General features: G+C 31.2%; 1 protein-coding gene and 1 pseudogene across 3 annotated transcripts in view; one reads left to right on the top strand and one right to left on the bottom strand.

The window, feature by feature from the left end:
- ADK (adenosine kinase) overlaps positions 1–23,286 on the bottom strand; it is a 450,870-nt gene that overhangs the window by 256,597 nt on the left and 170,987 nt on the right. The gene's annotated exons all lie outside the window — the stretch shown is intronic.
- Positions 7,789–7,908, top strand: LOC120609986 (uncharacterized; annotated as a pseudogene).

The raw sequence follows: 23,286 nt of genomic DNA, 5'->3' as shown, positions 1-23,286 counted from the left end.
AGAATCCTAACAAAAGTTCACCTAGTTTACTATACTTGCCTCATACTCTGACCTATTATATTTCTACAATATTTCCCACTCTTCAACAATCCTAGCATAAAAAATACTCAGTTCAAACTGTTTGAGTCTTCACTCTCTTATGAAGGCACCCATGTCACATAAAACTTATATTAAGTAAGTTTGCATGCTTTGTCAGTTTGATTTTGAAATCCAACCAGCAACACAAAGAGAATTGGAGAAAACTTTTTCCTTCCCTACCACCCTCAAGCAACTTCCAGTTAAAGGAGATGGTAGCAATGGCTGCTCTAGTTTAAAGGACATTTCATTCATTCATATATTTATCACAATTTTAAAATAATTTCAAAAAATTATTTTATCATTTTCCATTATACTCCAAATACTTTCTCCTAATAACTTAAGAAACTTTATGCTAAAACCAAATACACACCAAAAGTTCAGTGAAAAAACACTACAACTAGCTGAGGATGAGTTAGAAACAACAATATAATTAAGAGCTAAATTAGTAAGCACTATATGATGGGCATTATGCTAGTCCTTTACCTACTGCGTTATCTCAGTTAATCTGAACCACCAAGCATAAGATAGATACTCTTCTAATTTCGCAGGTAAGGAAAGTAGGTCAGTGGCAGAACTCGAGTCTGTATGATTTTAGAAGGTATGTGCTCAATCATTACTCTATATATGAAGAAAGATAGAGAAGTAAAAACAATCATACTAGGAATCATCAGACCTCAGATACACAGCTGGCTTGGAAAATAGTAACTGTATGATCCTGTATATATAACTTATTCTCTCTAGCTATCATTGTCCTCAAGTGTATAAATCAGGAAATTGTGATTTTCTAAGAGAGTCATCACTTCAAGCTAAGAAAAAAATAGAAGAATATAAATAAGAAAATAATCACCACAGAAGTTTATTGTGGCCAATTAAAACAGGGACAGAGAGGTGAAAAGAGTAAGAAACCTTTAGAGAAAAACCACAGTGGATCTGTAGAGAAGTAAAAATGTCATTAAGATGCATTCGCCCAGAAATTCTACAAAATCCACAGAGAAGCATGCCAACTAATAACCAAGGAGCGAGAAAAAAATTTGAAAAAAATCTCTCCCTTCACTATTTCTAGCATCCACGTTATAAAAAGCAAAATCCCTTAAGGCAGTAAACATCTGCCCATCAACATGTATCAGAAGCGACATCAAAAATATAAGGCAAAGGTCAAGTCAAAGTTTATTGACAATGATGAACTATGACAGCCTCTATTAAATTACCCCTTCCTTCAAGGTGTATGTGATCAAAGCAGCAAAGATATTTTCACTCAGTCACATAACAAGCTATTTGTTGAGAACGAAACATCTGGTCAATATCTCCTAACACTGCAATTTCATGCACAGTTAGCATTAGGGCACATTTCTTCTCCTCTTCTTACAGGGTCCATAAGGGTGGCACATATGGCTGATCATTTCATTCAAAAAGGATTCAATTCAAGGCATTACACACAATCGTCTGTGTTTTATGGTGTTTTAAGTCTACCTGCCATCATTTTCCATCGTCATTGCTCACTGCTGTTCTTCTCTAGTATAAAAGCCTGCAAATATGACAGAGCACTTACAGCTTAAGAGCTTTCCTCACTGGAGCTAGAAAGCATTTAAGGCAAAGGAATCTATAAAGTGGCAGGTGGTTTTCTATTGTCAAAAACTCCCAACACATTAAACTATTTAGCATTTTATTTACCTTTTAAGCAAAGCTCTAGTACAGATTAGGAAAGCAATTTTTAATGTCAAATCAAATGCTTAACTTTCTATATGACAGATCTATGAAAGTATATTCTTTTGGTATAATTTTAAGTTGTAATAAAAGACTTAAACAATATCATAGAAACATTTAAAAATTAATTTTAATAGGGGTTTGCAGAATTTTTTTTAACTTGACAAAGAGCAATTCTAAGAGGGATGCTATAATTTTATTGGTCCCATATGATGAAAATTTTCCACTTGAAATCCACGCATCTGTTGTCATGGTAACAGGGTCCTTTCTCAAACACTTGCAGTAGTAAACCTGAACTCACACCATAGATTTCTTTTTCCCCTTTCTTCTTTTAGGATAATAGCTTCAAGGGAAAAATAGGGTGGGGATAGGGGACATTTTTAAAGCTACTATTTCACATTTCCTTTGACACATCCCCATAACGGTATAATTGTACAAGTATAGTTATCTGCTGAAAATAAGAATCTGCCTAGATGTTAATAGGTGAATAAATTTCAATGAGGAAATATTCTAATGATAAAGAATTACTTATGACCATCTCATAATAAGTGATAAGCAATGGTTAAGGAAAGAGATTATCAAAATAGACTGAACTGAAATCTAAGATGTAATGTCCAGCTCTGCTACTCTAGCAGATAATGTAAATACTTTATTTGTTCATTTGTTCATTAATTTAGTCAATCCAATCAAAAGGTATTTATTGAATAGTTCTATGGGTCAGGCACCATGCCAACACTGGAACACAAAGTTGAACAAGTCACGTGGCCTCTGTCTGCTAGAGATTCCAAATAAACCAAAATTCAAAGCAAACAAAACAAAAATATTAAATAAAGAAATAAAATAATTGTAAGAAACACCATGAAGGAAAAACAAATGGCTGAGAAGGACAATGAGTAGGAGAGAGGGGCAAGGGAAAAATCACTTTAAATAGGTCTAAGAATATTTAACTTAAGACACAAAATATGCAAATGATTTCATCATGCAAAGAATGAGCTTGGGGGTTGGGGAGTTTCCCAAACAGAAAGAAGAGCAAGTGCAAAGCTGCTGAGGCACGAGAAAGGTCGACATATTTTTAAAAATTAAAAATCACTGTGGCTAGAGCTCAGTGAGGGAGAAGGAGAGTAGCTCGATAAGTTTGGGAAAATATGGAGGTTGCAGATCATGCATATGGTAAGGAGAATACATTGTATTCAGGGTACAACAAGATGCCACTGAAGGATTTCAAACAAGAAAGTGAAATTATCAAATTTAGATAAGGATCACTTTTGCTACTATATATAAAAGTATTTTTATACTGTATATAAAAGAAGAAGCAATAAGGAGATAAATTAAGAGAGGGTTATTCATATCCCACATTCAGTCCTTTGGAAAGTTTATTAGTTCTGAAGGGGAACAAAATATGCCACTCTAAAACGTGCCACTTTGGCATGTGGATTATTTTGAGATGAGGCAGTCAAGACCTAGCCAACTTAAGAAAAACTTTTACCTATCCCTTAACTACCTAAAAAATTCTAGATAGAGGGCCTGGCTCAGAAAGAGAGCTATTACCAGAGATATCTAATTACCAAACATCTGCCCTTTGCTCTTCTTATTGTCCTGTGAATTACTCACCTCCCCTTTGTATCCCCAGACCCATATCTTGTTTTTAATTCAGGACGGCATAGAAGTCTCAACTGTCTGACTTGACCTTGAGCCTCATATTTTTATGGGACTCCTGTATGTACAAAATTAAAAATTTGTTTTTCTTCTTTAATGTACCTTCTGTCAATTTAATTATTAGACCAGCCAAAGAACCTAGAAGGGTAGAACTCTTTTTGTTCCAACAATCCTACAACCACAATCACATTCTTCTATACTTTACTTTACTTTAACACCTTCTAATTTGTTTATGTACTACATTCATTATAATTATCCCTCCCACTGTAATATGAACTCCATGATGGCAGGAATTTTTATCTATTTTTCTCACCAATGCATCCCCAGGACTTAACACATAGTAGATAACCAGTATGTAGTTGATGAACTGCATCTTATTAACATACCAATAGATCCCATAATAGAGATCGATACCAATATTTATTTTGATGTTATCCATATTCCTAAAACATACTATTTATTGTAAAACAAAAATAAAATAACACAATATAATACTTCAATAAATATTAGTTAATATTATTGAAGCGTTCATGTTACCACTATGATTATTTAAGTGTTATGGCCAGTATAATTATATTCAAAATTAAACAAAGCAATAAAAATATTGAAAAGGTGAAAACATAATGTCACAGTCTGCAAAAAAAGAGGTAAATTTTAAAAACAAACCTATTTATTTTCTGCATATTATGAGAAATAACCCATTTAATCTCCCTTTCACAGGTGAAGAAATTGAGGCACAGAAAGAGTAAACAAGCTCCCCAGAACTTCAATCTAGACATTTACCAACAAAGCCCAAGTCTGAACTACTTTTCTGTAACAGTGACTGAAGAAAATACACTAAAAAATTATCAGAAATAGTAAAGAGTTTGTTAAGATGTTCAGTTACTATAACATGTGCTTTTAAAAACCTCATATACCAACAATAACTTATTAGAAAAGTAATGAGATTTAATGTACAACACGATGACTACAGTTACCATTGCTATCTGGTATATATGAAAGTTGTTAAGAGAATAGATTCTAAGAGTTTTCATTACAAGGAAAAAAGTTTTCTTATTTTCTTTCCACTTCATTATCACACACATATGAGATGATGGATATTAACTAAATTTACTATGATAACCATGTCACAAGATATAAAAGTCAAACCTTTATACTGTACACCCAAAACTCATACAGTGATGTCAATTATATCTCAATAAACTAGAAAAAATTTTAAGGGAAAAGTCTGCATACAATAGCAGCAAGCAGAAACCATACTTGAAACCATTGATCACTCTTAGCATCACTAAAAGTGGAACATCCAGATGTGATCGGTTACAGGGTTACAGATGAGATGTAAAAGAAATGGCAGAGTGTAGTGCTTTTAAAAGATTCTTGCCTAAAGAAATAAAAGCTACATCCAACCAAACCTCTTAGATCTATGAGCAAATATTTAACATGAAGAAACTGACCAAATCCAGAAAGTGAGACTGTCTATGGTACAAATAACCCAGTTTCTCTTAAAAAAAAAAAAAAGTCACTGACACTTTAAAAAGGGGGAATCAGGATAATTACTAATTCAAAGATATAAGGTAGAAATGCAGTATTTGTATTCTTGTTTAGATCCTGATTTGAATAAACCTATCACAAATAGATATTTTTTAAACGATTAAGAAAATTTGAATATAAATTGGGTATTAACATTAAGAAATTAATATTTTAAGGTAATAGTATGATAGTGTATTTTTTAAGTGTCATTGCTGAATAGATAATTTGAAGGATTTATAGATGAAATGACAAGATATCTAAGATATGCTTCATAGGAGAAAGATATAAAACTAGTGTGGCAAAATGTTTAATTACTAAAGCCAGATAATCGGTACATGGGGTTCATTCTATTATTCTCTGTATTTCTGTGTGGTTTGAAGTGTTCTATAATGAAAAGTTTAAAATAAATATATATATATGTATATAAAATAGGGAATTAAAATAAAAAATCCAGATGTAGGACAAAAAGAAGGTAAGCATGTACCTTAAAAGTATATATTATAAAAATGTTATTTTCCCCCAATGAAGCAATAAATTCCAACGTAATATTTTGAAAACGTCAATATGATCCTTAAATTCACCTGAGAATAATAGGAAAATACATTCTGAAAAAAGATGAGTAATACTGATGTAGGGAGTGGAGGATTTACTAAATCCTCTGTAACTGAAACATGTTGGTACTGGCACAGAAAGAAATCAATGGAAAAAATAGAGTTCAAATACAGACCCAAATTCCTTTGGCAATACAGGATAGGATACAGATGACATTGCACTGAGATGGCAAAAGAAGAAATTACTCAATAGATTGGGCTGGGATAAGTATATAGGCATAGAGGGGAGGGGGTGTTTTCACTTCACACTTTAACCAAAAATGTAAAAAATAAAACCAGAAAGATAGGAAATTAAGCTATTCATTTTAATAACTTTAAAAACAGAGACAGGTTTCTTAACCATGGCATGAGCACCAAATAATATAAAGGAAAGTACTGATAGCTGCAACTAGATGTAAACTTAAGATCACTATTCAGGAAAAAGAAGTCGTGTATGTGGCAGGGAGTAAGGGAAGTCAGTATCCTTAATAGATGAAGCACTCTCAAAAATCTGTAAGAAAAAGGTCTGCAAGGTTGTCAGAGAAATGGTGGTGCTCGATAGCGTGATTCCCAAAGATACAGACAATACTACACATATTCCTTTAATACTGGTAAAGAATACAAGCATTTAAAATACTGAAAGGGCTGTACATGGTAAGAAAATCAGCAGCACTTTGCAAATATAAGGGAAATCTTCACCGGCTTTCAAACCTGTATTAAGGATGCTACTGTTGATTCTAGTTCCTATTCACAGTGAAGATGCCATAAAGTCTTTCAAGAAGCTCCCTGTGCCATTCTCATCTTACTGCTGAGGTGCATATACCATTCTGGCCCCTTCTGACTGACTCTAATAAGACACTTTTGCTTTGAGCCTACCTAACCATCAAGTATAAGTAAGTGTTGACAACTATATTATAGTTCTGAATGCTGGTTTCTGAGGCCAGATGAACCAAAGGACAATTTCCAAAGCATATCCATATCTGATGGGCCCACAATTTAGCCAGCCTGTATCTATTCTTACAATAAAATAAACAGCAATGGACAATAAATATATGTATTTTTTTTTTTTTGCGCAGTAACATAAGATAATTACACAGTAGCATCAGATAACTTAAATGTATAGAGTTCTTTTAGAAAAAAAGATTTGCATGCAGAGTTCAAGGAGAATCTTATTAGTAGCTCAATCTTAACATCATCACAGTAAAAATGTTACTGGGCACCCACCATGGAATTATGTACTTGTTAATCCAACAAACTTCTAGTAAGCTTTTATATCTAAAATACCCTGTGAGGGAATATGATCTTGAAAAAGGCCTTGAGGAGTTCACAATCTAGTGCAGGAGACAGCATGGAAAGAAATTCAAATTCAATGAGTATTATAGTAGAGGTATATACAAAATATTCTGAGAGCATCATGAAGTTTGAGGAGTTATGAAAAAGTCAAAGGGAAAATGACAAATAGGCTGGTTCTCGAAGGCTGAAGATTTTACCAGGCTGAAATCAAGAAAAATAAAAGTAAATTATACATAGAAAAAATATGTGCAAAAACAGAGTGATACTATGTTCATGGCTTACTCAGGGAAATAGTAAAACATGGAGTCATAACAGTATATTTTATGAAGGACCAGTAGTCCATAACACTGAAAGTCAGCGTTGGATCAAAGAGTTACATGAAAATATGTATTTCAGAAAGATAAGTTTGGCAACAATGTTCAGAAAACTAAACAAAAAATGTTGGGAGACAATTTGTCATGGACCTATCATGTCTCTGTAGGTCTTTATCAGATTTTGTTCTTTCTTTTTAAGGATGCTTATATAGCAAACATTCTTACAAGTTAAAAGGTATTATCTAAGTTCAGGATTCCTCAATTATGATGTATATACTCTGTGAGCACAGCTTCCATCTGCATCAATGTCCACATTGCTCCAGAGTGAGTGGCAATGCAAGCAGAACCAATGGGAATATGAAAGTCATGCTGCCTGCTGTATCTTGAGTAAAAATTCCTTTATCTCTCACCCAGTAGGCTCTTGTCTCCTGTCAACATCTATGAAACTGTAGCAGACTAGTTTGTTAGCTTGCAAGTGGGGTAAAATCCAAAACACTTTACAGTTATTGAAAATGACTTCTTCAAAAAGAAGGGTAGGACTAGAACAGGACACAGGAAGACCAATCACCAGGCCATGTGGTCTTATAAAAAAGAGAGAAGGACCTTAACCTTAAGAATTCTGAGTCTACAGCCATGCCACCCTGAATGCTCCTGATCTCGTCTGATCTTGGAAGCTAAGCAGGGTCGGGACTGGTTTAGTACTTGGATGGCAAACTACGTAGGAATACCAGGTGCTGTAGGCATTAAAAAAAAAATTCTAAGAAAAGGAGGAAACATATAAAAAAATTGGGGATGGAGAGGAAGGAAAAAAGAACAAGACCTGGGACTCACTGGCTGAGGCAGAAAATAGTTTGAGTCTGACTATAATTTTTATATTTGAATGACTGATGGACAGTTATGTCATTAATAAAGAAAGATAATTTAAGAATATAGGAGCAAGTATAATGTAAAAAGCTAGAGAACAGTGAGTTGAGTTTGAACATACGGAATTATGAGGGTATTTTTGCAGATATCTCCTGGAACCTTGGAAATATCAGTTTGTAGTTCCTGAAGAGGTTGAGAATAGAGAAAAAGCATTGACCTATTCTTGAAGAAGGTCTACAGACCCCTGGAAGACTCTGAGAACTTCTCAGGGAATCCACAAAATCAATTCAATTTTCACAATAAGATGTTATTTGCATTTTTCACTGTGTTGACACTTGTGCTCATAGTACAAATTCAACAGTGGGTAAAACTGCTTGTACCTAAGGATAAATAAAGGCAATGGAATCAAGGTGTACTAGTAGTTATTGAATTCTTCATGACCCTGTGCTCAAATTAAAAAGATACTAAGTTAATAATTTTTTGACGCTAGCAAAATCATTTTTATTAAATATTAATAATTAAATAAGCATCTTTTTAATACTCCGTGTAAGGAAATGGAAAGTATGAATGAAATACAATGGTTTCCTGAGGAAAATCACTTGTGCAGTTAAGTTTCTATATGAATCGCTTCTTTATGGAAAACTATTTTTATTTGAAATAATGACAGACGAATGATAGTTATTCAGATTTGGGTATCTGGCAAGCATTGTCTTAAAAATGAAAAAAAAAAAGTAAGCCTGTCACAAAAAAATAACTCAGGATTTATTGCTAATAATAAAATTTGAGCTTTCAACTTAAGATTATAATTGTGTAAAACTCTTATCTACCATAGTGAGATTCCCAATATATAAAGGACCATTTTCTTGAGACTGGTAGTGAAATCGACCAATGAGACATTTTACATTTGCAAGATCTGCATAATTTAATGAGCAAAAACTTTGCAAATAACCAATATATTATAGTAAAATTCATGTATGGGTTAAAGATCCATTCAGAGTTAAACAGATCAATGCATATATATTTTCTAACATAACAGCTTTGTAAAGATACAATTCACATAAAGTGAATATATTCAGAGTTGTGCATTTAATATATTCAGAGTTGTGCAAGCATCACCACATCAATTTTAGAACATTTTCAACACTCCAGAAAGAACTCCTCATCACTTAGCCATCACACCCCAAACCCCAATTGCCACAAGCCCTAAGCAACTGCTAATGTATTTTCTGCAGCTATAAATATGTATATTCTGGACATTTCACAGAGATGGAATCATAAAATATGTAAACCTTTGTGAGAGTTTTCTTTCACTTAGCATAATGTTTTCAAGGTTCATCCATATTGTAGCATCAATCAGTACTTCATTTCTTTTTATTGCCAATATTCTATCATACAGATAGCCCACATTTTGTTTATCCATTCATCAGCTGATGGACATTTGAGTTGTTTCCACTTTTTTGCTATTATGAATAATACTGCTATGAACATTCATGTAGAAATTTTTGTGTAAACATATGTTTTCATTTCTCTTGGGCTATATGCCTAGAATTGCTGGGTCATATAGTAAATCATTACCCATCATATCCTTTGTCTACTTTTTCGATTGTTTTTTTCTTTTCTTCTTAATGATGTCAAGAACCCAAGAATACGTTTACATATTAGGGAGATTAACTTTTTGTCTGATATATCTTTCAAACATTTTCTTCCATTTCATCTTTGTCTATGATGTCTTTTGCTTACTTTTTTTTTTTGCATTTTTATGCACATAATCTTTATGAGTTATGAGATCAGAAACAATAAGAAATGGACAGAGAAAGGTAAGCCAGTAAAGGGTACAGGGAAAGGATGACTCAAAGAGTTAACAAGAAAAGAACAAAGAAAAAGTGCTATGTGTCCTGAAAGCTAATGGAAGAAAATTAACTGGGTTAATTAGGATCAAGATTTTTAAATAAACACTGAGTTTGGCAATTATACTTTTAGTGACTTTTACAAAAAATATTTCCAAAAAGAGAAAAAGTTGAGGTCCCACTTTGCAGTTAGTGAATAAAGAATGAGTTGGAGGTGGAACACTGGTAATAATGAATGTACACTACTCTGCCTAGACATCTGGCAGTGAAGGGAAAGGAGGAAAGAATAAGTTTGACGTTCTAGAGAAACAAGGAAATGGAATAGAGTTAAAAAGGTAATAATATATAAACAAGTTTGAAGACAATGGAGAGAGAAAGTAAAAAAGTTGATTCCTGATGATTTCCATTACATTCATAGAGAAGAATATGAGGTCACCGCTGAGATGAGGGTAAAATGGTACAGAAGATTGAGAAAAATCTGAATAAACACAAAAGAAAATGAGAATTGAAATAGAAACTGAAAATATTGTAGATGCAGACATGTATGAATCCCTTATAATGCCTAGAAAAAAAATGCCTTGCACATAGACTAAATGAATATATATAAAATTTACTAAATTTTGTATAATTAAAAATATACATGCTCTAAAAAATTTAGTTTTTATGTAAGTGTTTACCATGTTTTATGTAAACCAGTATACTAATATAATTACACTGTGACATGATTTTCCAAGGATTACATATAATTTCATTTATTCAATATCTATAGTCATATTTTCATAATCAAAACAAAAGTAAAAAGAACTAAAATTTCTAATCGATGGTCAAACTTGTATCTAAATACAGTTAGAATGAAGACTACTAAATATATTCAGCTACTAAATGTACTCTGAAAATGATTTTTTAATTAATAAACTAAAGCCAGGGGATAATTGGGTGAAGATTACATGAGAATTCTCCGTACTATCTTTGGAACTTTTCTGTAAATCTAAAATTATTCCAAAAATAAGTTTATTTTTAAAAACTAACAATAACTAATAGTTTTATATTTTTAGCCTTTACTTTGAAATAATTTTATACTTCTAGAAAAGCTGCAAAATAATAGAGAATTCCTATATACCTTTCTCTAATATTAACATGTTATATAACAATACAATTATCAAAATCATAAAATAGATTTTATGTTTTGAAGCGTTTGTCCCTCATATCATAAAAATCTCCTCTGTTTCTTAAAGCAGTATTTTTACTGCAAAATTTTTTGACATGGTTTGTTGCTATTCATCTCAGGTGACAATTAAAAGGACATATTTCCATTCTCAAGCAGAGCGAAAAATGGAATAGTGTTTTCACTTATCAATTATATTCTTTAACTTTCAAGAATGTATTCCTATTTTGGAAATGGGGAACCTCAAAGTAGATAAATAACAAAGTATAACTTAAAATTATAAAAGATTTATATTAATCTTCAAAAGAATTTCTAGAAAGAAAACCTACTATTTCCTACAGGAAGAGCTAAATGAGGGTTTGGAGACCAGGAATTTGTAATAGGATGCATCCACACAATATTATTACTGTATTGTCATCGAATAGTCTCAATACCCAAGATATACAAGTGTGGACAGTTAGACTAATCTAGTATTGGTAACTAGGCATTGTGAAATGAAAGAACAAAAACATTGAGAGGAAAATTTTAAGTGCAGTCAAATGCACTAAGTGCGGTGAAATGGCAGTTTTGGCAGTAGTGAATGAAGCTTAGAGGTACAAGCGCTAGGAGAATTTTATGAAATGAAAGGAAATAAAAGGAGAAATGTCAGGGAAAGACTACAAAGGTTAAGAGTAAAATATGATATTTTTAGATTCCATATATAGAACTCTAAGGGATGATAATATAGACATCATAGAGTATGGTTAAAAAAGAACCAAATTCAATAAACCCTGAAGGTAGGATGATGGCCATGTTACAACAATGAAGGCAGACAACTACTAGTTAAATTATTCCTTGCTTTCTAGTTGAGGAATCCTTGCTAGACCCTAATACAAGCCACAATAAAAGTTACTTAAATATCTTTATATTATAAAAATATAAATTACAACAAAGATGAAAAGAGGTGTATAATACTGTGCTTTAATTTTACCAGCTTTAGTTTTCATTAAATATGCATTTTATCCTGTTTCTGTTGGACCTATAGGAAATACACAATTTTAAATGATTGACATAAAAATGAAATGTTAAAATTGTCTTGAAAAGGGATATTAGAGCAGGATTGCTGCTTCACAACAAATTTCATTCTTAGTTTTTCAAATTTCTAATATTATTAATTTGAACTAAAAGTATTGTTATTCATTAAAAAGCCTTATTTCTTCAAAAGTCAGATGAGCGATTTAATAGTATTTTAAAATTCAAGAAGCAGAAACAGATTCTAAATCAATGCTGTAAAGAAATACTAAGCATTCAATAAATGCCTGCTGACTTAATATAGATCTGAGCACGTGTACAAAATCATGCTGGGATTTAATATAAACTCATTCTTCTGAGGAGACCAGGAAAAAAACAATGACTGACAAAGTATAACTGATTTGAAAATATAAATGGAATTTTTATTAAAAAATACTGATTATCCTGAATGTCCAATTTATCAGAGTTAATGATTTAAATAAGAATAACAAATTATTACAGGGACACTAAATTAAAATTTAGCTTAAAAGACAGGCAACTATTACTTCAACAATTATATTCTTCATATGGTTAACATTTAACAACTACAAACACTATATGGACTCCCAGAAGGCAACCGTATCAAAAGTTACATATTAACAGACACCCACAAAAAGGTTATTATTATTCAGAGAAACTGCTACCTTGTAGACAAAAAATAGAATATTTCTGTTCCAGGGTAATTGATTACCCATTTCCAAGAAGTAGTTGGTAGACAGTGGAAACTTTCTGATAGCTAAGACATGTACCTTATTAAAAGATGCAATTAAGTTTCCAGAAATTATATGCAATGAGAGAATAGGTATTCAAATAAGTTTGTAAAGTAAACCCAACAAATATTTCATTTGGAAAATACTGGAAGTCAGATTTTGTACATCTTTGAAAAATCTGGAGATAACTAGATACTTACTGAGATACTAAAGATGTATGAATTCTCTCTTGCAAAAACTAATCTGTTTCATACATTAATTACAAATGAATATGTCAGCATTATGGCTAAACCTTCCAGTTTTTCTTGAACTTAAGTCAAAATAAATACACATCCTTTCAAAATGCACATGTTAGGAAATCTAATCTAAACCATTTCAGAAAGTTGAGGGAAACTGACTTTTTCTTTGGGGGCTGGGAGGAAGAGCAAATTTTAGATTATGATTTATCCAAATGTAAATGTGGCTGATTTTAATTTTTCCCTTCCAAACACAAAAGTTGTAATTGTTAATACATATGTTTCATTGTGAATTTATTTTTCATCACAATGTTATCTGAAAAGGATTTAGTAAAGTTATCATGAAACTAACAATTTAACATCACAGTAAGAATTGCAAAAGACTTTTGAAATCACTTCAAAATTAATCTATATAACCTTTTAATATATTAATCAAAGGTTCTTAATAATAAATTCTTCTTAAACATCTTCCTAAATGTCCTTCTAAATACACAAATCCCCAACTCACCTCTAACTATAATCTACTGGACCAATTATATAGCAAAAGAAATTGTAAAAAAGAGTCAAAAAGGTTCAAAAGATGATGCTTGCTCAGATTTTTGAGTACTAACCCCAAAAGTATGGTAGGCAAATGTATTTAACAAGAAAACAAGTTAGTCAAGGTTAAGCTAGTTCTGGTTTTCAAAGAAATAATGCTGATGGTAACACTCTATATCACACTCTTAACTTTTGTTCAGTGATGCTCAGTCATTTTTAGAGATTGATTTCTTTGTAATTAAAAATTGGATTGACTTTATACCACTTACTTAGTGCTAGATAGACACAGATTCTTTTAGTTTTTTCTTATTTATTTTTATCAAATTTATTGGGGTGATGTTGGCTAATAAAATTATACAGGTTTCAAGTGTAGAATTCAATAATACATAAATCTGTATATTGATTGCATGTTTACTACCCAAAGTCAAATCTCCTTCTGTCACCATATACTTGACCCCTTGTATCCTTATCTATATCTCCCCCACCCGTTTCCCTCCGGTAACCACCAAACTGTAGTCTGTGTCTATGAGTTTTTGTCTGTCTTTTTCATTCATTGCTTTGTTTTATATCCCACATATGATTGAAATCATATGGTTCTCAACTTTTTGTGCCTGATTTACTTCACTTCGCATGATTATCTAAAGATTCATTCATGTTGTTGCACTCCAGTGTGTGTGCGTGTGTGTGTGTGTATGTAAGTATGTAAGTATGTAAGTATGTAAGTATGTATGTATGTATGTATGTATGTATGTATGTATGTATGTGTATATATATATATTACATCTTCTTTATCTTTTTGTTTGCTGGTTTAATAGTTTTAGAGCTTTAAAGGATATGAAATTATCTATACAAATTTAAAATGTAAAATTGTTTAACTTTTGACCTATGTTTATACCTGATGCACAATTAATCGATTTTCTCTTTTGTGGACCATTCTATTGGTGCCATATCTAAGAAATTTGTCCACTTAATTTTGTTCACTAATGTAGTTTTATTTTTAAAAAAAAATTGTAGTTTTCAATACATAGATCTTGTACATCTTTTGTCAGATTTGTCTCTAAATATTTTAAATTATTGATGTTATGGTAAACATTACTTTTATTAAATTTCAGTTTCAAATTTTTGTTGCTAGTAAAGAAAAATATACTTGATTTTAAAATATTGACTTTGTATTCAGTAAATGTTTTAAACTCAATTATTAGTTCTAATACCATTTTTAAATTCTATAGGGTAATGTACATTGACACTCATATCATTGATGAATATTGACAGATTTACTTCTGCTTTTCTAATCTAAATACTTTTTATTGACTAATGGCTTTGGCTAAAACCTCCAGTACAATGTTGAACAGAAGTAGTGAAAGCAGACATCCTTGTCTTGTTCCTGATTTTAGTGGGAAAGCATTCAGTCTTTCAATAATAAATATGTTACCATTGGTTCTTCATAGATGCTATTTATCGAGTTAAGGAGCTTCCCCTCTTCTGCCAGTTTAGAGAGTGATTTATGAAGAATGGATGCTGGATATTGTCAAATGATTTTTCTGCATCAATAGACATAATCAGATGGCTTTCACGTGGGAGGGTAAATCCAGTACTTGTTACGCCATCACTTTGGAAAGAGGGAACCGAAAATTCCTTTAATTTTGAATAATGAAAAATATAATTTGATTCAATAAATGCAGTCAACTGCAATATACAGCTCATATTTGTAAGAAAAAGACCTACTTCTAACTCTCCATCTATTATGAATAGGTCATTAGATAAAATGAGCAAACTCAACCTAAATGTTTACCAATATCCCATAGCAAAATATGATGTTATATTTCAATATACTGAATGATGAGCAATAATAACATTTCAGACAGAAATCTCAAGTAGACTAGTGAATTCTAGTAGAGCATGAAAGTCTAAATATGTAGCTCACTTAAATCAATAGCATTTATCATGGTTATGTTAGAAGCATCTGATGTCATATTCAGAGATGAATAATGCACACCCCATTTTAATGTCAGTAAATGTTCAGAAATAAAGAAAATTAAGTTAAAAAAAAAAAAGACTTCAAAAGATCAACTGGATTGGTCTTTCTGGCCCTAATCAATTACAGCTGATTCTCAATATTCAAGGTCCTTGTGTTGTACCAAGTTGACAGGAACTCTGATTTCATGAATACTGAACCATTGCTCCTAAGAGAAAAACGGGGTTTGATTGCTGTGATCCTTTGGTTACAAGGTTTTTGTCCACCAATCAATATAAATACATAACTCTGTTTTATGTGTTTCCCTTTACAGACACGTTGTTTTACTTATATTTATGCATATATATAAAGGTAAAACTACATATATAACTATATGTAAAAATATATGCACATTTATATTTGATTTTTAAACTTTGAACTCATGGCCATAGCACAATAACTCATGCCTGAACAAAAGGTATCTAACACTTATCTTCTCTGTAAGGGACATCACAAACTTCTAGCACCTAGGAACACTGGGCAACACTTCAACACTATGCTTGAGGGCCATTTTAGACAATAAAAAGTACAAAAATGCAACAACAACAACAACAACAACAACCATAGTACTAAATACACCATAGAAAGGACACTTGTTTATAGTATGAGTGCTGAAACAAAGCAGAATGTTGCCTTGTTTGAGCCCAGACAGTAATGTGCACATCAGACAACTCAAATTTTTTTGCTGTTCTGTGTATATCTGTGAATGACTGCAAAATTATCCAAAGCACTGATTCTGGATTTATAAATAAATTTTTGAGCAGGCAAACTTGCAAAAAAGGAATCTACAAATAATAAGGATCAATTGTATATAGTGAGATCTACTGAGGCCTTTATCAACATTTTAAATCTATGGTTCTTGACTATTTTTCAAGTCTCAGATTCTTTTGTGGATTTATTAACCTCCTATAGGTCCATAAACAGATCCCCATTCCAACTGATAATCCATGAACCACAGTTTAAAAATGCCAGCTTTAGAGGTTTGTAGGCAAAGAATCTTTAAAGCACTCCTTGATAACCATTTTAGATTTCAATTATTGCTTAACTCATCATATTTACAAGATAGTCATTGCTGTACCTATCATCAGCTTACATTTTCTGAATACATAATGCAACAATAACTGGGGTTTAGTGGCTGGATAGACTATATAGCATCATAGAGGATAAAATGCATTTACAGTTTTCATACTTTCCAGAGCAGATTTTTCTTGCCTTTCTTGCAGAATTGCTATTTTTTTAAAAAAAAAAAAACCTACAGAACATAAGCAGAAAAGCAATACATAAATTAATTTAGAGAACTCTTCTTGCTTCTTAAAATGCTCCAATTTTGATATATGAACACATAAAGTGTGAGGTTCCATAATAAATTGATATTTACATCATCTTTATTATTTTATTTAGTTCTGTACATATGAAATATCTAAAAATGTTGATTGTAATCCAATATCACTTTAGTCTCAAAGAAAAACCTTAACTGTCAAAAACACTTTTAAATCTGATTTAAAACTGACACATCTACCTGGAAAATGTATATGTAGTACTAACAAGGAAGCAAGCAATGTTTTTTAAGAGAAAAAAGTAAACAGAAAAATACCAGCACAATTACTTCAACACTAACCAATGACAGCTAATTAACTGACAAAGTAAATTACACCCTTTTAATAATTGTATATTAAGAGTATGAAGAACTGCTAAGTGGAAGTGTTATATGTTAAAAATTTCAAAAGGTACTGCAGATTTTAATTTAAAGATTAAAAAATAATTTGCTGCTTTTTAAGTAGAGAGTCTGTACAGAGATGCTGATAATACTCAAGTAATTATAAATGAGACTATAATAATACAGAGTTCAAAGGTCAAAATGTAGTTCTGCTTTGATAATCATTAAATCTAGCAAGAATCTGGATCTGATCACTTAAGAGATGTTTCTGGGTTAAAAACAGAAAGACTAACAACCAAATTAAAAAATGGTTAAATAAGTTTGAACAGACATTTCTCCAAAGAGAATATATAAATGGCCAACAAGCACTTAAAAAGATATTCAATTATTATTAGTTAATAGGGAAATACAAATCAAAAGCACAATGAAATACTAATTTATACCTACCAGGTAGGCTATATTTTAAAAAAATAAATAACAAGTGTTGGCAAATATGAGCACAAATTGGAATCCTCGTACATTGCTGAGGAAAACGTAAATCAGTGCAGCAAACGTAAACCAGTTTGGGGGTTTCTTGTAAAGTTAAATGTAGATTTGCCATATGATCTAGCAATTAAACTCCCAAGCATATACTCAAACAAATCTAAAACAGTCATTCAAAAGGCAGAAACGACTTGTTACTACTGATAAAGGAATTGTGTAAGCACCACAAAGATGCAGTTTTTCCAGAAAAAGAAAATTCACACAGATACTGGAATATTTCTGTGAGGCTCAATAAGGCTGTGCATGTGATTCATTTCAGGGCAGCACAGGATTTGCTATACTGATAAGAAGATAAAAATTACTATCTTGCCTCTGGCAGGAACTTATTCCAGATGCTCAAGAGAATGATGAGCTCACTTTTTCCTATTCCCGTATGAAACTTCTAGTCAGCACTAGTAATCAGGAGAGAAACTAACCAAAGGCACAGGTTTAGTGGCTTATATCACACTTCATATACCAATTTATTGAATACACGTTTTTAAATGTTATTTTTTAAAGTGATATTTTTAAAAAAGCATTTTAATGCAAAAGAACTTGGAGCATTTTAAAATCTTTATTTCTATTCTATGCCTTTTTTTTTTGTAATTCAGAAAAGCATTTTTTAAATCCCTAAGGATTTAAATCAAATAAACTGAACATTTCAAAAACGTATTGATTTTTTTATATTATAAAACTTTTAACTTTGCATTTAAATGATTTTAGTGTTTTCTGTCCACTTTACAGAGTATTTTTAAGAAAAAAATAAGAAATATAACTCAAGTCAGACTGATTAGAAACTAGAAATCAGTGAAAATTTAATTTGTGTTAATTATAAGCTAATTAATCAATTACATTGGATGAGGCCCTCCCATGTTATAATTATACTCTATTATAATTGTAAAGTACTTATCAATATCACTAGTGGCATGTAATTCTAAATGGCAATGAACTATCAATATAAAATTGTAATCAGAGAAAAATCTAAGTGGCATGGTTATGTTTAATACTTATTACTTCATTCCAGAAGATAACCTAATAAAATGTAACTTTATGCCCCTTATTCAATAGGATTAAAATCCAGGATTCATAGAACTACAAGTCACTTTTGTTACTTGTTTTCATGATATGTGCCACGGCATGAAAATAATGGAAATAAACATAAACTTTTAACTCAGGTAACAGAGGTTTTTAAATGCAAGAAAACTTAAGCTTATTCAAATTATTTTCTCAAAAACCTTAATGAAAACAAGCTGGGTTTTATATAAAGAACAGAAGACATTTTATGGAACAGTATACTTATCCCATGAAAATAAGCTAATAGGACAAATTTCACATTTTCATATCAAAAGTTCTGATAATTTCAGATAAAAAAACATTTATTTTTGTCTAGAGGAGACGACCCATTTGAGATTAAAAGTTACAAATAAATTGAAAGTAAAAAAGTGAAAAAAGATATATCGTGCAAATAACCACAAGAGAACTAAAGGGGTTATACTAATATTAAGCAAAATAGACATAAAAAAAATTATGTAACTTAGATGAAATGGACAAATTCCTAGAATGACACTAACTACTGATACGATAATAAATAAGTAATCTGAATACACCTATACAAGAGAAGAGACTGAATTTGTAAAAAAAAAACAAAAACAAAAACAAAAACCTATCCACAAAGAAAAGCCGAGGCCCAGGTGGCTTCATCACTGAATTCTAACAAACATTTATAAAATAATTAGTACCAAACCTCCACAAACACTTCCAAAAAATAAAAAAGAAAACACGTCCCAACTCATTTTATGAGGTCAGTTTCACCATAACACGGAAACTAGACACAGAAATCACAAGAAAGTACAAGAGAGATAGACCAATATCTCTTAGAAATATGATGCAAAAATCCTCAATAAAATACGAGCAAATAAATCCAACAACATATAAAAAAATTATATAACATAACCAAGTGATATTTATCCCAGGAATGCAAGGATGGTTTAACATCTCAAAATTGATGTAATACATCATATTAATTGAATACAAAACAAAAATCACACAATCATCACAACAGGTGCAGAAAAAGCATCCAGCAAAAACTAACACCAACAAATTAGGAATAGAAGGAAACTTCCTCAATCTGATAAAAGGTATCTAAGAAAATCCCACAGTAAACATCATGGTGAATGAATGGATGCTTTTGCCCTCAGATGAAGAACAAGACAATAATGTCTGCTCTCACCATTTCTCTTCAACATTATACTAAAGGTGTTAGTCAAGGCAATTAAGCAAAAAATAAAAGTCTTTCAAGTTGGGGGAGGGGAGTAAAATTATTTTTATTTGTAGATGACTTGTTTAGTATACAGAAAATTCTAGGCAATCCACTGAAAAATACTAGAACTAATGAGTGAGTTGAGAAAGGCTACAAGATCAATACTTTAAAAATCATTTGTATCTCTCTATACACTTAAAATGAACAATCCAAAAGTAAAATTATAAAAACAAGTCAATTTATAATAACATCAAAAAGAAAAAATAATTGGAAATATATTTTTAACAAGCAAATATATATTCTGAAAACTACAAAACATTGTTAAAAGAATTTAAAGATTTAAATAAATGAAAAAATATCCCATGTTTATGGATCATTAGACATAACATTATTAACATGGCCAATTCTAACTCATATTGATCCTTATCAGAATCCAAGCTGTAGTCTTTGTAGATATTGACAAACTGATTCTAAAACTGATAAGGAATTACAAGAGACCTAGAATAGCTATGGGGAAGGAGGGAGAGGGGGTGCCAGTACCGGGGTTTTTTTTTTTTGGTAGTGATGAAAATGTCCTGAAATTGACAATGGTTGTGGTTACATATATCTATGAACATACCAAACACCATGGAACTGCATCCTTTAAATAGATGAACTATGTGGTATGTGAATTTTATCTCAATAAAGCTATTTTTTTAAGTAGCATGAGAACAAATTTAAAGTTATAGTTTAAAGATACCAAGGAATGGTGATATTTGTGCTAAGTATATGTCTGATTGTTTTCTAAGTCTTTAAAAATTTGAAAATACACATATAGCAACAATTAACCATAAAATTTCTTTCACTCATAAAATGTAAACCTAAGCATGCTAGTCTTATATTGCATGTTTCTGTACTAAGGAAGTTCATAAATGACCAATTGTCAAACAATTTTCAATACAATGACAGCAAAAAAATATATATACAAAACTCCAAGAAGTTATTTATATTATGTAAGCAACTACATGACATGGGGAATTAGCATGAGAGCCAACATGTGGTGGATTTGGGATTAAGGAAGTCCAAACACAGGAAACTTTGAAGAAGCCATAAATAGCTGGCAAAAGAAAACAAATGAACAAACAACAAAAACAGAGACAGCAAGAAGCAAGGGTAATGATTGTAAAAATCTTTTCAATGTATACAAGATACTATGGCATATATAAGAAATCTTAGCAAAAGCACAGTAAAAATAAAATTTAAATGTGAAAGAAACAAATCCAAGACATCCCTTTGAATATACTTGTGTTATAAACTATGGAGGAGACAAAAAATAACCATAAGTAGAAAACTATAACTTTAGATGTCATAAGGCTATAGCACAAGAAAATGAGAACAAGTGTTCATCATTCAGTCCAGTCATAAAATTTCTTTCACTCTAAATTTTTGACATAAGGATAATGGTATATGTCCAATGAATAGAGTTAATCTTAGCATCATTAAGAAATATTTCTTAGGGAAGAAGTTCGTGGTTTCTTTTTTAAAAAGTATTTGAAAGACAATGTCCAATGTTCTACATATCATACTATTATTCTTGGTATAATTATATTTTGCAAATGAATAATAATTTAATATTGATTAAATAAATTGCTCTCGTATAAACTAGCCAGCTATTTTAATTTTTCAAAATTATGTATTTAAAATTGGTAATACACTGCATGCTATAAAAATGATTAAAACAGTAAGAAAGCACATAAAGTAGAAAACAATTCTCCTACAAATAGCAATTATTCCTCAGTTTTTTTTACTGGCTGCTATTTTATACATATTCTTACTGAATTTCCATTTTTATACATGCTTATTTCTTGACTCTACTCAGATCCCCTGATCTGTCAATCTGTATACCTAGATAATATATGTACTTTGAAACTATATATCTAGATTTTACAGAACAGTCCAGACTTTTATTCTCTTCATCGAAAAAATGGTACATATGCCCTCATTGTCATAAAAGATGTACTTGCTTACAGTACATCTTATAGTAACATTCAGAGTTCCCAAACTAGGTACCAGAATACATCATCTGAAATCTGGTTTAGAAAATATTTTCAAAATCAAGTTTCTAGGCACAGAAATGAAAACTGTCATACTACTCGAACCGTCAAAAAGTATAATGGAATATAGGGAAACAACCAAGATTTTCTCATGTAATATAAACAATACAAAATGATGAAACACTGAAAACATTTCCTTAGGTTTTTAACCAGTATTCTAAACCTTTTCCTTCCCACACACACCGAAAAACACTATTTTACTTGTCAATAGAGTCACATCCTAAAATTATACTAAATGAATATAAATCAGTATAATTTTAAAATCAAACTAAAGACAATTTACAGTAATAGAATACACTAATATCAGCTCAAATAATTTAAATTCCCTCATATATTATAAGAGAAAAACAGCCCTTCAAAATGGAAGGAAATTCTACCAGCTGGTTTTAAAATAACAATGAAATAAAGAGCAAAACAGAGATGACTACTCTTGGCCTCTGGCTTCCTTCAATGTAGAAGACGTATTATAAAAGAAAAGAGTAAGCCAGCATTGATATAGTAAAGAAAACTCCACTTTAATAAATCATTTTTTCAGGAAAATGAGAAGTCTGCAAAATCTGTGAAAGTAATTTATCTTCAGGTGAATAAAATGAACAGCAATTGATCTTGTACCTAGGGAGTGATTCTTCTTCTACCAGTTACAAATATATCTCTGTTAAATATCAGTAGAATAGGTTGGGTGGTCTCATGTTTTGATAATTTACTTGCACATTTAAGATTCAAGATGTATTCTAAAGTTTTATACCAAATGCCACCATTTCAGTTGGGTTATTAACTTGCCTATTATTTGGTCACTTTGTATATCTGTAAAATGAATCTAGCCTAGGATAGTAGCAAACAGGAGTGGCACCAAACACAGATTTGTCAGAGGTAAGACTGCCATGAGAAAGTGGTTTTTAAGCTGAGACATATGAAACGGCTACAAATTGGTCAAATGAAGGAAAAGAATGTTATAGGCAGAAGAGATTTTATGTTTATACCAGAGAGACTGGTGACTGCCAAAAGTTTCAATTTATAGGATTGAATTCTGAAGAACCTATGAGTATCCTCTAATTTAGTCTATAATATAAGTGGATCATTTTGAAAATAAAATATTTTATTTATACTTGTAATTCTGAAATTCTGTGAGGTTAAAAAAGTAATAAACAAGGGAAAAACAGTCTACA

Source organism: Pteropus medius, unplaced genomic scaffold (genome assembly GCF_902729225.1).
Source record: "Pteropus medius unplaced genomic scaffold, Ma_sr-lr_union100, whole genome shotgun sequence".
NCBI lineage: Eukaryota > Metazoa > Chordata > Mammalia > Chiroptera > Pteropodidae > Pteropus > Pteropus medius.
This window is presented reverse-complemented; position numbering and strand designations above follow the sequence as displayed.